General features: G+C 34.4%; 1 protein-coding gene across 1 annotated transcript in view; it reads right to left on the reverse strand.

Annotated features, from left to right (window-relative positions):
- The window catches only part of WDR70 (WD repeat domain 70), a 333,473-nt gene that overhangs the window by 70,429 nt on the left and 241,032 nt on the right, over positions 1-22,012 (reverse strand). The window lies entirely within an intron of this gene.

Raw genomic sequence — 22,012 nt, forward strand, 5'->3', positions numbered from 1 at the left:
CTATGAGTCTGACTGTGTGACTATCTTCCCCTTCGAGGTTGCTGGATCAGGTAGAGGCTGGAGATTCTTCACCCTCTCACTAACTCTTGGCCAGAGCCAAGCCAAAGAACAGGGAAGGCTGTTGATGAACTTCTTGAATGACAGTGGTACTGCTCTCTCAGCTCTACTGATGGTAGATATAATAGCTCTCTAGGTCTCTCAGGCAAGGAAGCTGAATTGCAGATATAGGGTCCACACTCCCTCTCTTGAACCACTCACCACCCAAGATTGCTCCAGAATGAGCTCTCTTATGCTGTGCATGATGTGTATTTATAGGGTTGGTTCCAACTGACTTTTGGCCCTGGCTCACAGCACCTGGGTACATTCCAAGGTCTCCAACTGAAGATCTTGTCACTCAAAGTGGTATCCACCTTATCCCAGAAATTCATTATAACACATGCAACATAATTAAACAATTTTCATGCATTTTAAATAATAGAACTGTTTTATCAAAAGTGTTTTATAGAATAAAAAATGATAGACATACAAAAATAGGTCAAATAACAGTAATGACAACAAGTGACATGTACTTAAAGGTTTGCAAAATGTTTTACCTATATTTTCTCATTTAGTCCTATAGCAAGACTGGGAAGTTAAGTGTTATAATTATTCCCATATTTTTTTTAAAAAGGCTAAAAATAAATGACCTGCCCAGGGTCATATAGTAAGTATTTAAGGAGAATTTAAACCTAGCTTTTCCCAATTCCAAATATAGTACTGTATCTACCCTGTTACATTGCCTTCCTTAAGTTCACTATTTATACTTCTATGCTTGATTTTCTTCTTTAAAAGAATACAGTTCAGAAAGTGAAGGGTTGTAGTTGGTTAGAGAAATGTTAAGGGACCAAGATGTTGGAAGTTAAGCAATTCTGTGTGATGACAAGATTCAAGCATGTGGCCATGCCTGTTGGGTGGCTTAAGTGGAATGAATATCAAAGGTGCTGGAGGTAAGGAGTAAACAACCTTTTTTTTTAAATTTTTTTAGTGAAGGGTGAGATGGTTATGATTAAGGAAATGAATATATTTGTTTATAATGATTTGGTTCTGAAAGCAAATTTTCTGACTTCCCAATTCTCATAAATTTACCAAAAAGAATGATCAACAAGATAGAGGACCAGACATTTTTCTAATCCACTCAAAACTCTTCTAAATAGAAATTATATGCTGAAGATAAAACAATTGCAGCAGTCTCCATGGACTATGACATCCAGGATCCAAAATAAGGTAACAACAAAAATAAACAAAAAAACAACAAAAATGAAGCCATGTAGTACTCACTCTACTATCACCCACTATAATAGCCGCAAAATGAGGTTTCACTAGCCAAACCGATCCAGGAGCTTTCAACAAAACCCAGACCTACACCCAGTCTCTACTGTACCTTAGAAATAGAAGCTCCAGGCAATGCAAATTGTGAAGGCAGGGGTTTTTTTGTTTTTGTTTTTGTTTTTTGAGGAGGGTAGCAGCCATCACAGCAACAGCTTTCTGGGCTACAAAAAAATCTCCACAGGAGAAGAGAGGGAGCAGAGAAGCCCATGAATCTGGGCTTGAAACAGAGTTTAATTCTATAACTGATCCTCTCCCTCCTCCAAATGCCTTAGAGATCTAAACTCCAAATGACAGAAATCACCTAAGGCTTCAAAAGCACCCAAGTGGTAATGCTCTATACTGCTATACTCTATATCTGAGGAACAGAGGGAATGGGAATGTGTGTGTTGTGGAGTGAGAGTGGTTAGATAATGTGGCACTCCATGAAGTCTAGAGAAAGAATTCAGCATCTAATTTCCAGTTCTGTTCCCAACAAAAGTTTCTTCAGACAGAAACCTAGGTTGGTGAACCATGAATTAACTGCTCAGTTGAAGAGGAGGCTGAGAGGCTTTGAGAAAACACTATCAGAAGGGAGGGAGTCAGAAAGAGAACAAAAAGAGGAAAAAAGGTCTGAAATTGCCAGAAAAACTCAAGAAGAAATAAACTCAAAAGCCTTGGGCTTATATAAGTATATAAATCAATAGGAAAAAAATAATAGTTTAGGGAAATATGCCCTCCAAATCCAGTAAATGAGTTCAGGCAGTAAATAAATATGCAAAAAATGCAAAACAAAGGAAAATGTTCCAAGACTTGGTAAGACAACAAGCCCTGTGGAATTTGAGAAGAACATAAAACCATAACACCTGTTCCTGAGTGGATTAAAAGAAAAATGAGAATTATGAGAGCAGAATGCATAGCCTTAATCTCAGAAATAACTGGTAGAATAGAAAAATCTGAATTTGAATATATGCATTCATTACAGAAACAAAACTGATTGGGAATGCAAAAACACAGGAATAAAGAAAATCTAAAAGCAAAAAGGAAAAACTTTAAAAGGGAACAACTTACTCTTAATTCAAATAAAATATACTGATTTTGATGGCAGTATACAGAGGAACCTGTTAATAATTATAGTTCTATCAGTATAAAACAAGTAAAGAAACCTAAATGGCATAATATAAGAAAATTATCAAGAACTTCTGAACACAGAAAAGGAAATATCAGTTGAAAGAATGCATTAATTTCCTACAAAAATAAGGAAAGAAAAGCTGTGAATTCTAAGACAAGTAGTGGTTAAATTTAACAATTCTACCAAGAAACAAATTCTGCAAATGATCAAGAGAAAGATTTTCAAATACATAGGAAAGGAAATTCCAATAACATAAGACTATACTGCACACACCAGAAAACATAGGAGAGAATGAAATTATATGTAATGGAACTTTGCAAGCAGCCCGGGATGACATGCTCTACAAATCTATAAATGAAAAAAAAGATGAACATTCAATAATAAGAAAGTATTCAAAATATTCTAAAATGAAAACTAGACCTAAAGACATTATTTATTTCTTGAATACCCTAAACAAAAGAAATGCAGAAGGTGTAAATGAATGAAAGCCTAGGAAAGCAAGAGCATCAGAGAGACAAGAAATTTTTTCTAAATATATACAAGGAGACAGGACTCAAGGTAGAAGTTAGGTGGAGGTAATATAGGGGAGGCAAGTCTGGAGCATTTTGGATGGATCTTCATGACACTTCACCAGTCCTTACCTTCTGTCTTAAAATTAATACTGTGTACTGGTTCCAAGGCAGAAGAGCAGTAAGGACTAGGCAATGGGGGTTAAATGACTTGACCAGGGTCACACAACTAGGAAGTGTTTGAGGCCAGATTTGAACATAGGACCTCTCATCTCTAGGTCTGGCTCTCAATCCCACCCAGCTGCCCCCAGAATCAATATCTTTTGTGGGACTACTTTACAAGATAAGAGGGTATATAGAAAGGAAAAGGAAGATAGAGGGGAGGATATGGTGTATGCAGGCCAAAATGAGGAGGTGATCCCTGTGTACTCTCAGGAAGAGAAAAGTCTATGGGATAGTGAGTGAGGAGGAGGAAGGAGAGATAGAAGAGGGGGAGGAGCTTCATTTTGGTGGTATAGAGATTCCTCTGATGAATAATCCTATGGGTGAAGAGAGATATTCTGTAAAAGGAGATGGAGATCATGTACTAAGTTAAGTGTTTGGATTTAGTGCTTGAAAAGACTACATATCCTGTCTTGGGAGAATGGAGCTAAAACTCCTAGGGGCAGCTAGTTGCCTAAAAGAAGGCACATGGGAGGGCATGGGTCTAGGGAGGAAAGTAACCAAGGAGAAGCTATAAATCAAAGGCCAGTTGCATAATCATGGACATGTTGGAGAGGTTAGAGAGGGAGGAAGAAATGGGAGTAAAGGAATCAGTATTTTTCTGGAAGTATGGCACAACAGAAAAGGGGAATCTATGAGGCAAATTCTATGAGGCAGTGGCATAAACTGTTTAGAGGGGAAAGCCCAGAATGGCTATCTCAATAGTTTTGACTTTATAAAAATGCAGAGAAAAGAGAGGAACTAGATAAATACAGAGGTCGTGAGCCATAAAAGAAGGGTCTGGAGTAGACAGAAAGAAAAAAATGGATGGGAGCAGTTAGGTAGTATAGAGCAACTGGCCTGGAGTTAGAAGAATCTGGGTTCAAATCTGGCCTCAGTAAGTTCAGAAGCAAGTAGCAGTTATGTGGTCTCAGACCCCAAAACAGAGTATCAGTTTTAGCTTTGTAAGTGTGGAATTGGGGTAAATCAAGGATCACTAAGCACTCATCTTGGAAGGGACTGGAAAAGTATTAGCCTGCAACATGGGGGCGACAAAGGAATAACCAGAGTAGAAATCCCAGACCAAAAAGGAGCCAGCAGTTCTATCATTCTAAACAACAGCAGGCTTCCAGTGGTTGACTGTAAATGTTTACTCTTGCTCAGAACCAAACCCAGGTTAGGCATCTACAAAGCTGAAATCAGGAAAGCAGAAATTGTCAGAACACTTTGGGAGCATTGAAAGCTTATAGGACCAGAGCCTGCCTCTCCCTGAGATCTTGGAATAACACAATACTCAATATACCCAACAAAGCAGCAACAGGACTAAACCAATCTTTCCCTACAGAAGTGGACAGAACCCAGGGCTCCAAAGGCAGGAAGTGGACTAGAAGAATGACAAATAGAAGATACTTAAAATAAAAATGGTGACAAGGCAGTTTAAGATGCAAACCCAGAAGAGAATGATGTCTAGGGTTTTGTCAATGAAATGAGAGAGCTAGACAAAAAGACAGAGAAAGAAATGAGAGCTACAGAGGAATTGGAAAGGGATTTAACCACTTGGTGCAAGAGGCATAAAACCTTGCCCTAGCAACAAAATTCCTGAAAATTAAAATAGAATCAAATAGCTCCACAGGTCAGCAACAAATAGTAAAAACAAAGACTTAAAAAATGAAGAAAATATAAGGTATATCACAGCAGAAATGACTGACCTGAAAAACAGATCAAAGGGGGAAAAAATTATTAAGAATCATACTACCTAGACATCATGACCAAAAATGAACCTACACATCCTATTTCAAGAAATATTCAAAGAAATCTGCTCAACTATTTCAGAACCAAAGGGCAGAGTAGAAATATTAAGAATTTAAATGTCACTTCCTGAAAGAAACCTCAAAATGAAAACCTCATATACTAAGCAAAAAGATAGTTTCATCTCCTCTTTACCTATATTTATGCCTTATATTTCTTTATCTTGTCTTATTGCTAACATTCCTTGAACCATATTAAATAACAGTGTTAAGAAAGGACATCCTTGTTTTATTCCTGTATGTAATGGGGAAACTTCTAACCTATGCTTATGTTGCATTCCAGTGGTTTTAGATAGTTATTAACGATAATAAGAATGTCTTATGTCTTTACTCAAAGAATTTTCTGCATCTATTGAGATGACCGTGTGTTTTTGAATGTTTATGTTTTACACATTTTATTTAATGTTGAACCATCCTCAGATACATGGTATAACTTTAATAGTCATAACAAATTATTTCTTGTAGGAATCACTATAGTGTATTTGACAGTATTTCATTAACTATATGTCTGCAATTTTGTGTTTTTTCTTCCTGGATTTAGGCTGTAAAACTATATTACTTTGATAAAAGAAATCTGGTAGTGTGCTTCTTTTTCCCTTCAATTTTTAAGAATATTTTGATTAGAATTTGTAATAATTATTCTTCAAAAGTACGGCAGCATTCTCCTGTGCATGACTAGGAAGGTTTCCATAAACACACATCCCCCAACCTCACCTTATAGTTCCACTTTAGTCATTTCTATTTTTTTTTCTGAGATTGGATTATTTGAGGTGTCTATTTGGTCGTCTGTTTTGAGTATTTTATACTTTTGGAAGCATCCTTAATTTTCTTTTATGTTCTCTTATTTTTCTAGTATATAACTGTGCATAGTATACTTTGCTAAACTTTTTATTCTGATTTTGTTGTGATTTCATCTGTTGGTTTTTTTATGTTTTGTTGTTAGGGTTTCCTCTTTTTTATCTAAATGGCTCAAGTTTTATCAATTTTGTTAGTCTTTTCAAAGCACTAGTTCTTTATTTTATCATTTCTGTAGTTTTTATTTGGTTTTCAGTTTATCCATTTCTCCTCTAATTTTTTTTTCTCTCCTCCTTATTTTAGTTTGCATATTCGCTGGTTTTCTAATTTTTTAAAAGCCTATTCAGTTCATTAATCCTCTCTTCTGAATTCAATTTATTTCTAAAAAATTAGTGTTTTTATTTTCCCATATTTTGGCAAAAATAAATACCATCATTTGAGTAATAATATTCAAGTAGTAGCAGTAGTAGTAGTAGTAGTAGTAGTAGTAGTAGTAGTAGTAGTAGTAGTAGTAGTAGTAGTGCCATTTTTTCCCTAGAAAAGTATCTAGTATTCATTATTCAATCTTATTCCTCAATCCCTAACCCCTAATCATACCATTCTATAAACAGGCTGCAATTGTAATTTTCATATTTTTACAAAGAGAGGAATGAAGAATGTAAGTAGTTTTGTTTCTTTATCCAAAATCTCAATGAAAGAAGTCATGGAGACAAAAATGTAGCAATTGTCTTATTATCCCTTTGGAGCAGAGACTCCAAAGAGTTTTTCATTTCTCCAGGCATTTGTTTTGCTTTTACAGTCCTGAAAGATTCAAGAACAAAGTGGAAAATTTAACTTTCACATAGTATGTTGTTTTTATGTGCTTTTAGGAAAAAAAGAGACTTAAAATACAGGTCACAAATTTAGTTCAAGTTAACAAAGTTTAGATGTTTTTATGACTCTACTGAAAAGCAAAATATGAGGTTTTTTCTTTACTCTCATTTACTAGAGCAACTGGTAATGCCTCATGAATACATTGTTCTACAAAGTAATATAATCCTGCTGCCAGCACCAGAAAGAAAAATCTATCATTTTGTCTTGGACTCTCATCAAATTAAGGACTGTTAAACTGCTATACAAAACTTTTGACAGTGAAAACAGCTATAGCAATTTATTTTTTAAGTAAAGTCCTATATGTGCATAAGACTTTTTTTAAGAATAATTTTTGGGCAAAAATTAGGATCTGAATATCATTTTCTGAATTAAAATTAAAGAAATAAAAACCAGCAATTAATATAGAGTTTAAAGGTAGAGTTAGTTACTACATTATAGATAAGAGGTAAATGTCATTATTCATAAGTTAGAAAATATACCTTTCATAGAACTATATGAATGCATGCAAAGAAAAAATATGAGTAAAAACCTAATGTCAAAGAAGTGAAATGCTAACTATGTGTCCATAACATGTTCAGAATTAACTATGAATTACTTTTAAAAGGTCATTCCATTAAAAAAGGATTAGTCTCCAGTTCTTTATTGAGAATGAACAAAAAAGTACATTCTAGACAACCTATCTCTTGGCTTCCACTCCCACCCTGAAAATTAATACATAGTATGATATAGTTTTATGACTCAAGAGAAAATAGTATCCTTATAAAGTAGCAAAATGACATAAATTCAAAATTAAATTTGATAAGATTTTAAAGAGCCCACTCTGGCAAAAGTTCTGAATATCATCTAGAAACATGGAACCATATAGGTCATAGGCCCAGGCCCAAATTTAATAATAATTGAAGACAATAAAAATATATACAAATTAAATTTTAGAACAATCTAAATTGTTTCAACTGTCTCTCTCCAAAAATAAAATAATAACTTATCAGATATTTTAGGATTAAAACAAATTCATGGGGTTACTAAGGGCCACTGAGTATATATTTCTAACCCCTCTCTATTCATTTCTGGCATGTAGGCAATGGAGAGGGAGGTGAATCATTTTATATAATAATAACTTTATCTTCTTTGGTAAATGGAGGCAGCAGGACCTGACTCATTTTCCTGCCTATCTTCTCTCTAGATATGTCCTGAAGAGTAAAGAATTTTCCAGACAATCAACAGTAAGAGCAGGAAACAAAAGTCAGGTTAATTGATAAATATGGTTATTGATTCATGAGTAACATATTTGAATATAATATTAATCTTCTTTCAGCACATATTAACAATACATACGATTAAGTATATACCAACAATTAACAAGTAACCAGTAAATGAAAAAAAGAATTTGATTCAATCAATTCTATTACATAGTTTCAGTTACTCTAACAAGGTATTTGTTTTTCTTTTCCCCCAATGGAAACCTATAATAGAACATAATCCTAGAATTAATTTGATTCCCATTTCCCTTTTTCTCCTCCCTGAGAGTGATGGATGTAAATATTTCTTGCCCTTTCTGAAGACAGATACTTAACAATTCTGATACATAGTTTCATCTTTTCAAGAAAAATCCAATTTCCCCTAACACAATACAACATTCTACTAAGTACTAAGCTTGTATTTAAGGGCATTGGACCTCTTACTATAAACACAGACTAAATTTTCTTTTACTTAATAAAATTAAATTAGATTTCAGTATCTTACTTTTTTTTTCAATACCTGCCTGAGAGAACATGAATATTTTTCAGCACCAGCTCTTTCTTCATTCCATTCTATTTGTAATTGCTGGTTTAGAATAGAACACTTTCCTTAGGAAACTGTGGTATATTTTCAATCACTAACAATCATTTCCTCTGTTTTGATACTGAATAAGATATTATGGTTCTAATAGATGGGTAGGAAGAGCTTGAGAAGGACTAGCCCTCAGAGGAAACAGAAGGCATTATATTTAAACTGATTTTCCTTATGATCCCTAGGTGAATTTTTCCACATTTCTAATCCTTTCCTTAAAGTAAAACAGTCATGTTCCATCAAGCAATTCCTTTCCCACACATACCATCTGAACCCCAGGAACACCTCTTTGGGGCTTGATGTATCATATGTTATACATCACCAACATTGGGTACCTTCAAGAAGAACTCACTTAACAATAAATATAACAAATGAAACTTCTGAACTTTTGACCAAGTTTCAAGGAAACAATATGTTTCATAGTAAGCTGACAGTTTTCCAAGTTTATAATGCTTAAAAAAAAAGTTATGTCTCAGCCAAGATGTTTTTCTTCCTTTCTGTCATTTATGTTTTATAACTCCCCCCCCCTTTTAAATAAAAGGGAGAATTGCTCAAAGGCATGGGAGAAAGCATGACCAACATAAGACTCAGTAAGAAGTCTGCATCTCCTTTCCTTCAAATCTCTGACAATGTGACTTTTGAATTGTGCAAGGAAGGAAAGAGTGCTTTATTAAGTTCCATATTCAATGGTCTGACCAATCAACAACATTTACTGAACACTCACCATGTACAAAACACTGTACTAAGTGTTAAAGAAGGCATGGCTCCTCCCTTCCAGGAACAGACAAGTAGAGAACCAGAAGTCGTAAGGATCTTTAAATTACAAAATTACTTTATCCAAGAGACCACGCAAATAGTGAGGGGTAATTTAAAAACATTTCTAATGCCAAATTCCCAAACCAGCATAAAGAAACAAACAGAAATTAAATATTTTACTTTTTATTGATTTTTTTTGTTTCTATATCACCTTCATTTTCAAATATATCCTTCCTCTTCCCTACGAAATCAGCCAATCCTTGTAACAAAAATAAAAGGGGGGGGGGGGGAAAGGAATTCAGGAAAAGTAACCAAACACATCAACTGAGTCTGAAAGTATGTTCACTACTCCATATCTACAATCTCTCACTCTTCAAAGGAATGGAAAGAGGAGTATTTTCTTATCTCCTTTTCAGGGGCAAGTATGATCACAAGTATTTATGGAAATAAAGTATAAAGGACATTGGGGAAGAGTTAAGCACACTCAAAATAACTAAGCAATACTATGAGACCTCCCACCTTTCTACTCAACTTAAAACATACTTCTAGAATAATTTCTATGTTCCCAAATAATGGAGCAGGCATGATTTGGGAGATATTTCTCTCTTTTTTTCCCATGGGAATATGAATAATCTCATTATTTTACTTGTCGAAAAGGACCATGCCTGGTTGTAAACTACGTCAGATTTATATTGGCTTTATGCTATCCTGACAATGTGCTTTTTTTTCTATCTTCCCTAGACTTAGCCAAATCTGAGGCAAAGATGATAATGAACTGGTCCAAGTTCAGTTTGAGAAAGTTGCAGGGCAGGAAGTATGCAGTTTCAGACATCCCCCAAAGAGGTAATGATTTGTGTGATTGAAGTTCTTCACCCTAGAAATATTCTAGGTCTGGGACTGTGATATTTTTGAGGGTTTATAGCATTTTAGAGTCTTTTCTCTATGTTTGGCAAAAAAAAAAGATCAATCCATTTAGATATGGGCTGCAAATATAGTGGCATCTAAGTAATCTCTATGCTGAATTCTACAGGATGCACTCTTTTAGCTGGTGCACTTGAAGGCCACCTAGAAATATAGAATGCACTGAGATCAGCAAGCAGCTAGCTGCCTTATGAGTAAGAATCACAGGGAGAACCTGACACCATGGCTTTGGAATCTGTACTAGCTCTCCCTTTGCTTGCAATAGCAATTCAAGGTGTTTACTTTAGTCTGTAAAACTCTTTATGGCTTGGGTACCAGTTTCCTTCAAATTAATCTCTCTTCATAAAAACCATTAGCAGAGCTAAGTTGGTGTAACAGTATTTCCTGAGTTTATGCTTTAGAAAATGGGAAGCAGTAAGGGGAATGGTTTGTGAAGGGCTTCTGGTTCTGGAAATTCACGAAGATATCCTGCAATCCCTTCATTAAACTAAGCCCCAAATAGAGCAATATTATAAAAGACCATTTGAAGTTGGAGTAACTTTTGTAATTATTTCTGTTCAAAATATCTTTGTTTCTGGCATATTTTATTGTTCTTGTACCATGAATTTTAAAGAATGTAGAAAAAATTAAATTATAACATTAATAGCCTAGTATTTCTATTTCTATAACAACTCAATATTTGCAAAGCCTTTTATATATATATTCTCATTTGATCATCACAACAATCCCATGACATGGGGATTATTATTACTCCCACATCTTAGAGATGAGGAAATAGCCTAAGAAAAGTGAAGTGACTTATCCAGGTTCACAAAACTCTAAGGTGTATAGGGTAAGAGTTGATTTTAGATCTTCCTATCTGCAGGCCCAGTATCCTATCCACTGTGCCACTCTTTCTACCTAAGGATCATAGGGTTTTTTTAAATTTCATTAAATATATCTTCATAGTGTATTAATATTTTAAACAATAATTTTTTTTAAATTTGAGTTCCAAATTCTTTCCCTACTTCCCTTTCTTCCCCTTTCCTTGAGAAAAAAAGCAATTTGATACTGATTATACAAGCATGTCCATATTAACTATGTTGCAAAAGCAAACACAGAGAATAAAAAGTAAAAAAATATAAAGTTAATATATACTTCAATCTGCATTGTGTTCATCAATCTTCTCCCTGGAGGTGGATAGAATTTTTTGTCATGGGTCCTTCAGACTTGTCTTGGATCATTGTCTTGAGCAGGATAGGTAAGTCCTTTACAGCACTTCACTTTGCATCTGTGAATATGTCTTCTGATGATTTTCTGAAACCAAACCACTCTTCATTTCTAAGGATAATAGTTTTGAGGAGAAAAGTTTCTTAAAGATCATCTAGTCCAACGCTTTCCTTTTGTAGATGATGAAATGGAGACCCAGAGACATAAAGTGATCTGTTGAATTTGATGATGATAGTAATAGAATTGAGGTTTGAACCTGGGTTTCAAATGTCGAATCTAGTGTTCTTTCCAAAATGTCATTTTGCCTTGCCTCCTATTTCAAACTTGTTTACCAGGAAAAGAAATACATTGAGAATAGCCTAAAGACTACAGAAAACTCCAATTTAAATATACGTATATTTACAATATATGCACACACATATGTAAATATATATTCTATATTCTAAAGCAACATATGTATGGGGAAATAGTATCAACTACATATATATTCTAAAGCAACATATGTATATGGAAATAGTATCTTAACTATATCTAAAAATCATTCAAATATGTAAGTTAAACAATCATTCCTAGAATTCTGCATTTTTAGAAATCATGCCACAATTCCCTTTTGACAGCTTTTGGAGAAGCTACCACTTTTTTCCCCATTTAATAAAAATCAAGGTTTCAAGTGTTAGCAAAGTATAAAAGGACACTTAGTTGGCAAAATTTGGATGATGGTAGTAGTGATGGTAGTGTGATTTAACAGCAAAGACTGATTTTTAAATTTTTCAAAGTAAACATGGTTATATGTAGCAGATACAAATATTTTAGCAAAGAATTAGCAAAACTCACAAATAAGCTCTTCCTCACTCTATTAACACTTAGTAAATCAGAAACAGTACAAAAATGAGTGATCGTTCTAACTCTGGGTTTACAATTTTTCCCTGATCCCATGTCCAAATTTATCCCTCTTTTCCAGCTCAGTGAGAAGCCTGCCTCCTACTAATTGTCAATGGAAACAGAAATTGATATCCCGTGAAGCCAAATTAAATAGAAAGTTTAAATAATTCAGGTATCAAGGAGCTCAAGATTATGGATACACTATGGGTTTTGAGTCAAAACCTGGACATGGATGACTCCACCTTAACCACCACAGTTCATAATCTAATACTGTTCATTTATTTCATAGATCAAAGACTTCTCTCCCTTAATCCTATGATATTAGACTAAGAGAAATTATAAGCAATAAAAACTTTGCTCACCACGGACTAAAGGTACAGATAGTGAAGAGACTGTAATGGGCATTTCAGTTTGTCGGTGTCATTTATATGATGTTATATAAGAAGATGGATCTTTAAGCTATCTCAGAAGCATGGGGAAAAAAGATGTGAATCTTGTAGCTCATATAAAAATGTGAAATTTAACTTTAGTAACCTCTAATTCAGCTTTTTAATTAAAGGTTAAATTGAAAGTAACCCAATTATACCGGAAATGCACTATTGCTAAATGACCTGCCCAGGCTGGAAGAAACGCTTGAGTTTGTCTTTGAAGTCCAGCTGCCCAAGAAAGACTGGCAGTCAATCTTCAAAGAGAGCCGCTGCTTCCTTCCCTCAGCCTGGCCGCCAAGCTTCCCAGGCAGCTGGGTACATTTACCCACTTTCTGCCCAGCTGTCTGTGAACTTTGGCAGCTGGGCCAGGCAGGAGGTGGAGGGGGTAGGGGAAGAGGAGAGAATGATGGAAATTGTAGAAAGGAGGGGAACAATGAAGGCAGAAAGAGAAGAACACAAATTTAATAATGTTCATTCGAAAGAAGATGATGATCAGTTACATGTTATAGCAACTTTCAAACTAGGAAGCAAATATTAAAAAACAATAGACAACCAACTTTGCTTCAGTAACTGGATGAACAGCATATATCTAAGCAGTGAGTAACAGTCTCCTGGGATAAATGAAGTGACTACCCAGGCAATAAGTCTAGGGACAATGGGCAAGAGATCTATAGTTATTTACTTATTTTTGTATTTTTCCAGAAGCACAAGTTTATTCTTCATGGAGGCTTTTGGCAGTTTGTATTTGCTGACTGTTGTGGCAACTCTTCTGTTCCATTTCCACCCCTTCACCCTACCCCTCAAACTGAAACAGTTTCTTTGCTTTTTGAGTCTGTGCAACAGATGCTAAGAGAAGGTTAGGACCTTTCACATAAATATTTCAAATGTATTATGTTGATCTTCATTGACAATATTCTGTGGATGGGATTTAGTATATGGAATTGTCTCCAGATGCAAAATTGACATAGAACAATTCTATTAATAACAATAAATGGTTAAAAGTCTACCCCAGTTTGAAATTTAATGTATGGAATTTAATGTGTAGAAAATGAAAAGAATTCAGCTATTCTTATATAATCAAAACATAGCTTTATGTATATGATAACAAAGAAATAAAATTTTCCTCTGTTTCTTTAAGATATAGATGCAAATCAGGAGGAACTATGAGGTTGTTCCACATCAACAGAAAGGGGCCTTAACTCAGATAGGTTATAGTTTTGAGTCAATCTTAAATGAAAAACCAAATCCATTTAAATACTGGAAAAATCGTTCCTGTACAGATATTCTTTACGAATATGCTATTTTAGACAAAGTGACACAATACTATTAAAATCATACAAAGTAAATGCAACATTACACCGAGTATACAATTAATATATATTTGTTGAATTATAATGAATTGCTAAAAATAAAGCAATTGTGAATGTATTCTGCCAAAGTGGAGCTATTCTTCCTTTTTAAGACTAAGAGAAGGCTGATCTAGATTGGCATCTCTACCCAAAAGCTAAGAGGCAATATGGAGGGAATAAAAAATTAATCTACTGTCAAGAATAGCAACATGATTAGTCTGCTCAATAGGTGACTTTTGAGGAAAAATTCATCTTTCCTCTTTTTCTGATAGATGAGGGACAAGTATTCCTTTATAGATGGATCAATTTAAAGATAACATGTGAAAGCTAAAGTATTTCCCTTTTCCACCTATAGCTAATAACTATTAATACCTTAACTTAATGAGCTCCTACTACATCTTCTCAAGGAACCAAGAGGAGAGTAAAAGTTGACCCAAAAGAATTCACTGAGCACAAGAAAGAAAGTGAAATACATGCCACCAGGGATTTAAAAAAAAAAAAAAGTGGGAGACACTCTTCAAAGGATCTACAATGTAGTCTATTTACTCCTGCCCTCTCCTCTCCCCCACCCTCTCTCTCTCAAATGTTAGGGTAATTATAGTGATCTGGGTATCTCAGCTGAAGTCATGAATTCACTTCACTTAACATGATAAATGGAAAAAAGAAAAAGAAAATCAGCTTTGTGTTTGAATTATTTTTCTTTAGCCTGAAAAAGAAAAAGATAAAATAAGTAGGGAGAAATAAACCTTCAGAATTTATAAAGTGATGTTGTCTGGTTAGCAGTGAATAGCTCTTTTCCGTATTTACACGAAGATGAGAACAAGCGAAACAAAACTGTAACATAAGCAGAAAGAATCTATAAGCTCTAGGGCAAGGAAGGAAATCCATTGCTCATGCACCAACCTCAGCACCTAACAGGGAGCATGGTGAACTCCTTAATAGATGCTTATGGATAAACATATTTAGCTTAAATTTTAAGAAATAATTATTGACTATAATGGTAATCAATGAAAGCCTCCTGTCATGATTTCTAAGAGAAGGGCAAATGGCTGTTTTTGTAAGATAAAAATAAGACACAGGATGAATTAAGTGACCCCTTCAAAATATCAAGGCCCTATCCAGTTCTATAATTCATCAAGGTCATCAATAGCATCATCAAATGCTTATTTGGGTTGGTCATCCTTAGGCACTATGCCAATTGTTTATAATTTATTATTTTGATACCCATTTTCTCCAGAACTTTAATTACAAATTTCAGGACCCTCTCACTGCAATCTCATTGAAGACTTTCATTGGAATAGCAGAATATGTGATTCTCTAGCTTCCCTCCCCAAATATAAAATAAAGGTTTTATTCCTTATTTTGTCAAAAAAAAAAAAACTTTTAAAAGGGAACTATTAAACTCTTTGGGAGCTAGATTAGTATTAAGCTGATTGTGTTTCAATTTGTGTTTTACTAGCCAACACAAAAAAAAAAATGAGTTTTGTTATTTTCAAAAGTGAAATTGCTTAAGGTAGTTCATGATATAGGATAAAATCCTGCAGTATCACTGACACAGTGAACTTGCTATTTGAGAAAACTCTATCAATTCAGGCACATGTCTTTTCTATAATGTAAAGTCTTACAGAAATAGCTAGAACACTGACTTTCCTAGGGTCACACAACCAGTATGTGTTAGATAGGACTTGGACCCAAAAATTCTGATTTGAGGCAAGCTCTCTATGCATTACACCAAGCTGTCTCTTCATGATACAATTATTTTCTCAACAAGCTATCAGTTACCATATCTTTCAAAGTAACTAAAAGTCTCTTTTTTGTTGTCTTTGAGAAGTCACACAAGCATAAATTAGATCAAGTTCTAAGCTAAAATGCAAGTTTTGAGTCATGTAAAGAAAGTTTAAAATGACAAAATATTAGATGTAGTGATTACCAGACTTTATTTAAAGGTATGTTTCCTGTTTTCTGAAATGTATATAGTGTGGGAAAACAAAGATCAAAATTAACAAATAATTTAATCAAAATTTAAATGCCTAAGAATTAAAATGTTCTCTAAAAGTAAAAGAAGCAGAAAAAGAACATCCATGAGAGAAAAGAGTACTTTGAGATTATTCTGAACACCTGAGAAAATCCCAGCACAGATAAATGTAGTGAGAGGACCTGTTTGAACACAGCCCAAAGACTGTGTACTAGCTGAAGTTATGGGGGGAAGGAAGGGGTTACAGTGTGCATTGTTGTCCATCAACTCATTTACATTTTATGATTTTCAGGGTTGTGAAGGATATAGCCTAGAAACTACATCACATTATGGAATTAGGGGAAATTCTTATATTGTCTGTCTGTGACATAACTGATAGAACTATGAGAGTTGGGGATTTTTAAACCTGGGTAATAGATGGGTAACTCTCAGGAGAAGGTCTTGGTTTGAGGCATTAGATGTCCAATGAAGATGAATGAGAAATGACAGATCAGAAGAATGAGAAGGCACAGCAGCTGCCAGAAGATGACAGCAGAGACTGCCCACTGAGTAAAGCAGAAGAGAAGCAGACTATGAGGGCTGATGCTTTGGGCTAACAGAGGTAGCTTTTGTTCTCTTTGGAGGAGAGCTCTGAGGTTGCTGGAGAAAGGAGAGCCCTCCTGCTGAAGAAGTTACATGGTACTTTCATTACTGCTTTCCGGAGTCATCTCTAGCTTGAGAGAGGGAACCCAAAAAGGGCTTAACTATATTGCCTTTTACTGCCCTTTCAGGCTTGAAGGAAAGACTGGAACAAACATTTATTAAGCATCTATCATGTTATATGCCAGGCACTGTGCTAAGTGTTTTAAAAATATTATTCCATCTGATCCCCAAAACAACTCAGGGGCATAGGTGCTATTATTATCCTCATGTTCGAGCTGAGGAAACTGAGACAGAAGATCTTAAGTGATTTGCCCAGGGTCATGCAATTAAAACATCTGAATTTTTTTTTTCTGAAATTAAGTCTTTCTGACTCCAAGCCCAACATTCTATCTATTGAACAGTACTCAGAAAGCAGATCTGAGGAACTTTACCATTTTCTGGGTTAGATAACTGCTTCAGTGCCCATTGAAGGGAGGCAACTTCTTTCACTGAAAAAGAGTAATGCTTAAACTCTGATAAAAGAAAAAGTAGAATATGCTTTAGTATCCTGAGAATAGTAAAGGAGCAGTTTCAACTAGCATGAGGGGAGGGAGGCTGAGAAGAAGAGGTGAGGTGTGGTGTAAACTCTTCCCTAAAGATATCACTAGTATTTAGGCCCACAGACCAGGGTTAGAAGTTGCCCCAACTATACATGTTTTCCTACCCATATAATTCATCATTGGGTTTCTGTATGTGCCCATTCCCCTACCCCCAAAAAAAAGACACCATGCTATTTGGTGACCCAGATTTATGGGCTATGATATTCTGATTAACCCTGCTTTTACCTTATATTAAGTTTGATTGTGGCTAGGACTAGTGATGGCCAGCTCCCTCTTTAGAATCTACCAGTATACCTGCAAGCTGGGGTATGGGTAAGTTAGTCCAAAGTGAGTTACAAATGGTGCAAAAGCCACACTAGACAACACCCTGCCCTACAATGCCACTATGGGTAGATCAGGGGCCACTCTTCAGTTTTATATATATATATATATATATATATATATATATATATATATATATATATATATATATATATATATATATATATATATGGAAAATGAGGCCTTTATCAGAGAAATTTGCTGCAATCCCCACCCCCTTCAGTTTATCATTTCCATTTAAATCTTGGTTACATTGGTTTTGTTTGTATAAAACCTTTTTAATTTAATATAAAAATTATTCATCTGAGAATGTCATAAATACTTCCCTTCTCATTGATCTGACAGGTAAATTATTTTATGCTCCCTGATTTGCTCATGGTATCAGCTTTTATGTCTAAATCACACACACATTTTGAATTTATCTTTTNCAAAGATATGTAAAGAATAAGTTCTTAAGTATTATTATATATTTTATTATTATACTAATATGTAAATTATTATATAAATAGTATTGCTATATTAAATTATTATATAAATATTACTACATAAATCTTTTCCACAGCATATTCTTTGCAGTTTCTAAAAAGGCATTATGAATTTATTTTCTATCTCTTCATATTATGAACTTACATATTTTCTACACTTTAGCAAATTTGGACTATCTGAAGGGTAAAATATAACACAAAAAAAGCAGCCTATTTAACAGCAATGACACAATCACAGGTTTATAGTTGGAAGGGACTTACTTAATGGTCAATTAGTCCAACCCCTCATACTGCCAATGAAGAAACTGAGAGGTTAATGCCTTACCAAAATGTCAAAGGCAGAAAAAAACTGAGTCAAGAGTCAAGACTCAATCCCAAGATAGACAACAAAGCTAGTGCTCTTTCCATGGGACTGTGCTGCTCTCTCACAAGGAGAGAACTTTTAAAAAGTTATTTGGTGGGACAGCTGGGTAGCTCAGTGGATTGAGAGTCAGGCCTAGAGAGGGGAGGTCCTAGGTTCAAATCTGGCCTCAGACACTTCCCAGCTGTGTGACCCTGAGCAAGTCACTTGACCCCCATTGCCTACCCTTACCACTCTTCTGCCTTGGAGCCAATACACAGTATTGACTCCGAGACAAAAGGTAAGGGTTTAAAAAAACAAACAAACAAAAAGTTATTTGGTAAGTATTGTTTTTCAAAAAATATCTAATAGAATAATAACAATAATAGAATATCTGACAGCACTTTAAGAAAAAAAAGTTCTTTTTTGGATTTGATAGGAACTTTTATCATCTTTAATATCATATATTACAATAATGATATAGTGTTATGTATATATTAAATATGTATCACATTATATGTATGTATAACATGCAACTTACATTCATTTTGTTTGTCCAAAAAAATGACAAATATCTTTGAAAGTTACATTTCTAGATAATGTATAATTTATTTTCACATCTTTAGTATTCACATTTATGGAATAAAAGCATAGAATAAACAAGAAATGAGTAAGTTCACTGAAAAGGCAACATGATGTGATATCTAGAAAGCTAGCTCCAGATTTGGGAAACTCCGAGTTCTGCCTCAGCTGTTTATCCCATGTCTGGCCAACGGGAGTTACACTTCTCTGAGGTTCAGTTCCTGCAACTATAAAATGGGAACAAAAATATCACAGTACTTACCTAGCAGGAACATTGTGAGATTCAAATGAAATAATGTATGTAATGTGCTTTGAAAACTTTGAAGTGATGTCTAAATGCCAGTACTTATTACTGTGGTTATGTAAAATATCAAGGGACAAAAATCACATCAAGCTAAAATGTATCTTTCTTATTCGTTTTATGTGATAAAAATAAAAACATTTAAATGATTTAAGTTAATATGAATTAATGATAGAATTAAGTTGAAAATTCTATTTTCAAATTTACAAGGGCAATCTCTTTCAAAATGATATTTTTTCTGATCCTTTCAAACTAATTTCTAAGTGATACATTTTCAGATTTCATGTTATTTTCCTCATGTAGTCCTGTCAAAAAATGTGCAGTTTAACACACTTCCCCTCAAAAAACTTCCTAAATTTAAAGCTCTCTAACTCTTCTAAGTAACATGTCAGTCTGCTGAACAATTGCATTACTGTCTATATGGATGTTGTAGGATACATACAAATACTTGGAAAAGGGGAAAGACAACTATAAGGAAATGAAGACTATTTCAGAACCGTCACTGCACAAACAGCCTGTGATACTTCAAATTAGGTTCTAACACCAGCCATTCCATTCTTTTAAAAATCCCATATTACAAAACTCTCCCAACATAAATCCTTTTGGCAAATCTTTCCATATGAAATTAAACAAAAATCCACATAAAAATGGGACTATTGTCACCAAAACAGAGAAAGATTAATCGAGGCATAAAAATTTCAGTGCTTTGACTTGACTGAATGTGGTACGTCACAGACAGCTAAGTGGTATTAACGATATTTTTTTCTTCCTATAGAAGCATCTAATCTTAAACTCTACCCATATTCCACTGAGAAATAAACATACAACTCTTTTCACAAAATGAAAATAAAGTTACAACTTATAAAAACTTCTCTAAGAACAGGTTGAGGGAAATGCAATAAATATACAGGTATACATATTTGCCAGACACTAGAAAATGTCAATAGTTAATGATTCCACCTATAATCTATATTTATTTGTGAATTATATAAGTACTTTCAGATCTGTGAATACTGCGCTAAGCAGGAAATAATTTGGGTTCTGGATAATTTTGGTTATGTAAATTTGAAAAGGTTTTGCATAAATCTAAATGAACAAAAATTAGAACAGAAACAGGTAATTGGCCAAAAAACAAACCTCAATAACAAGTTTAATAATAAGTTTCTTTGAAAAAGGTCTCATATCCAAGATATAAAAGGAATTAATTCAAGTTTATAAGAACTAAGAAATCTCTATTCCCAAAAGATAAATGGTCAAAGGACATGAAAGTCAGTTTTCAAAGTAACAAATCCAAGATTGTCATATAAAAAAAATGTTCCAAATGATTAAGAATTGGAGAAATGCAATTAAATTAACTCTAGGTTTCTATTTCACACCTATCCGACTGACAAAGATGACAAAAATAACAAATGTTAAAGAGACTTTGTGAAAACAGACACACTAATGCTTCTTTGGTGGGGCTATGAATTGGTTCAACCATTCTGTACAATAAACTGGAACATACCCCCAAATGACTGAAAATGTATTGGATAAGCAATGTTGAACTGATAAAAAGATTTCTAAATAGAAAAGTACTATAACCAAAGGAATATCTAAAATCACATATGTTTAGCAATGCAAAGAATGGACTGAAAAGAGAGTAAAAAAATATGTAAAGCAGTTTGCTCATTTTAAAGTCATATATAAATGACATCAATGTCACCAATATCACCATCATTATAGGATAGAAACAAGAAGATTAGTTAGGAAACATAATAGTGTAGGTAGTGAAGTTAGGTAGCAAAGTGACAAGTCTTCGAACTGGAATGGATGCAGTGACTGTAAAAAAAAAAAAAAGTGACCAATGAAACATTATAGAGGTAAGCAACCAACTGGATGTGGAAGAATGAAGAAGAAAGAAGGCAGATTAAAGATGTCTTCAGTGCTTTGAGTCTGAATGAATGGGAAAATGGTGGTACTACATAAAGAAAAAAAGTTAGAAGATGATGGGAGGGAGGAGGCTAGGAAAAGATTTAGGAGAAAAGATAATGGGTTAAATTTTGAACTTTAACAAAGCCATATATCCAGGCCTGACACCTCACCTGAAGTCTAGCCCAATTTTACCAAATGCCTGCTAGACATCTTTAACTGATGTCCAATAAGCATTTCATTAATCATCAAATATAAAAGCAGTACCTCTTCCATATTTCTCTCTTTTCATTGAAGATATCAATATTCTATCTCCAGGACTGCAACCTTATATTCATCCTTCCGTGTTCCTTATCCTTTTACTTATAAGCAGTCAGTTGTCAATCCTCAATTTGCCTTCTACAACATCTTTTGCATCTGTCTCCTTTTCTCTTCTATAAACCCAGCTACCATTTATGTTCCTTCAAGCTGTCTTTACCTCTTGCCTCTCCTGTTGCAATACCTTTCTAATTGTTTTTCATGCCAAAATATCCTCATTGGATTTGTGCCACTCTTCTGATCAAAAGCATTCATCAGTCCCTATTGCACTCTAGGACAAAATACAAATTGCTGGTCTTTCAAAACCTGGCCTGACCTTATCTTTCCAGACTTATTTCACCTGATGATTTTCCATACACTCTAATTCCAGCCTAGCTGCCTTACTGGCTAATTCCTGAAGATTCCACCTCCTGTCTCTGCTTCTGTACAGGTTGTTTCCCAGCCTACAGTGCACTTCCTCCTTCCCTGTCCCTCAGAATCCCTAGTCCATTGACTAGAAAGCCT

This window comes from Gracilinanus agilis, chromosome 1, assembly GCF_016433145.1.
Source record: "Gracilinanus agilis isolate LMUSP501 chromosome 1, AgileGrace, whole genome shotgun sequence".
NCBI lineage: Eukaryota > Metazoa > Chordata > Mammalia > Didelphimorphia > Didelphidae > Gracilinanus > Gracilinanus agilis.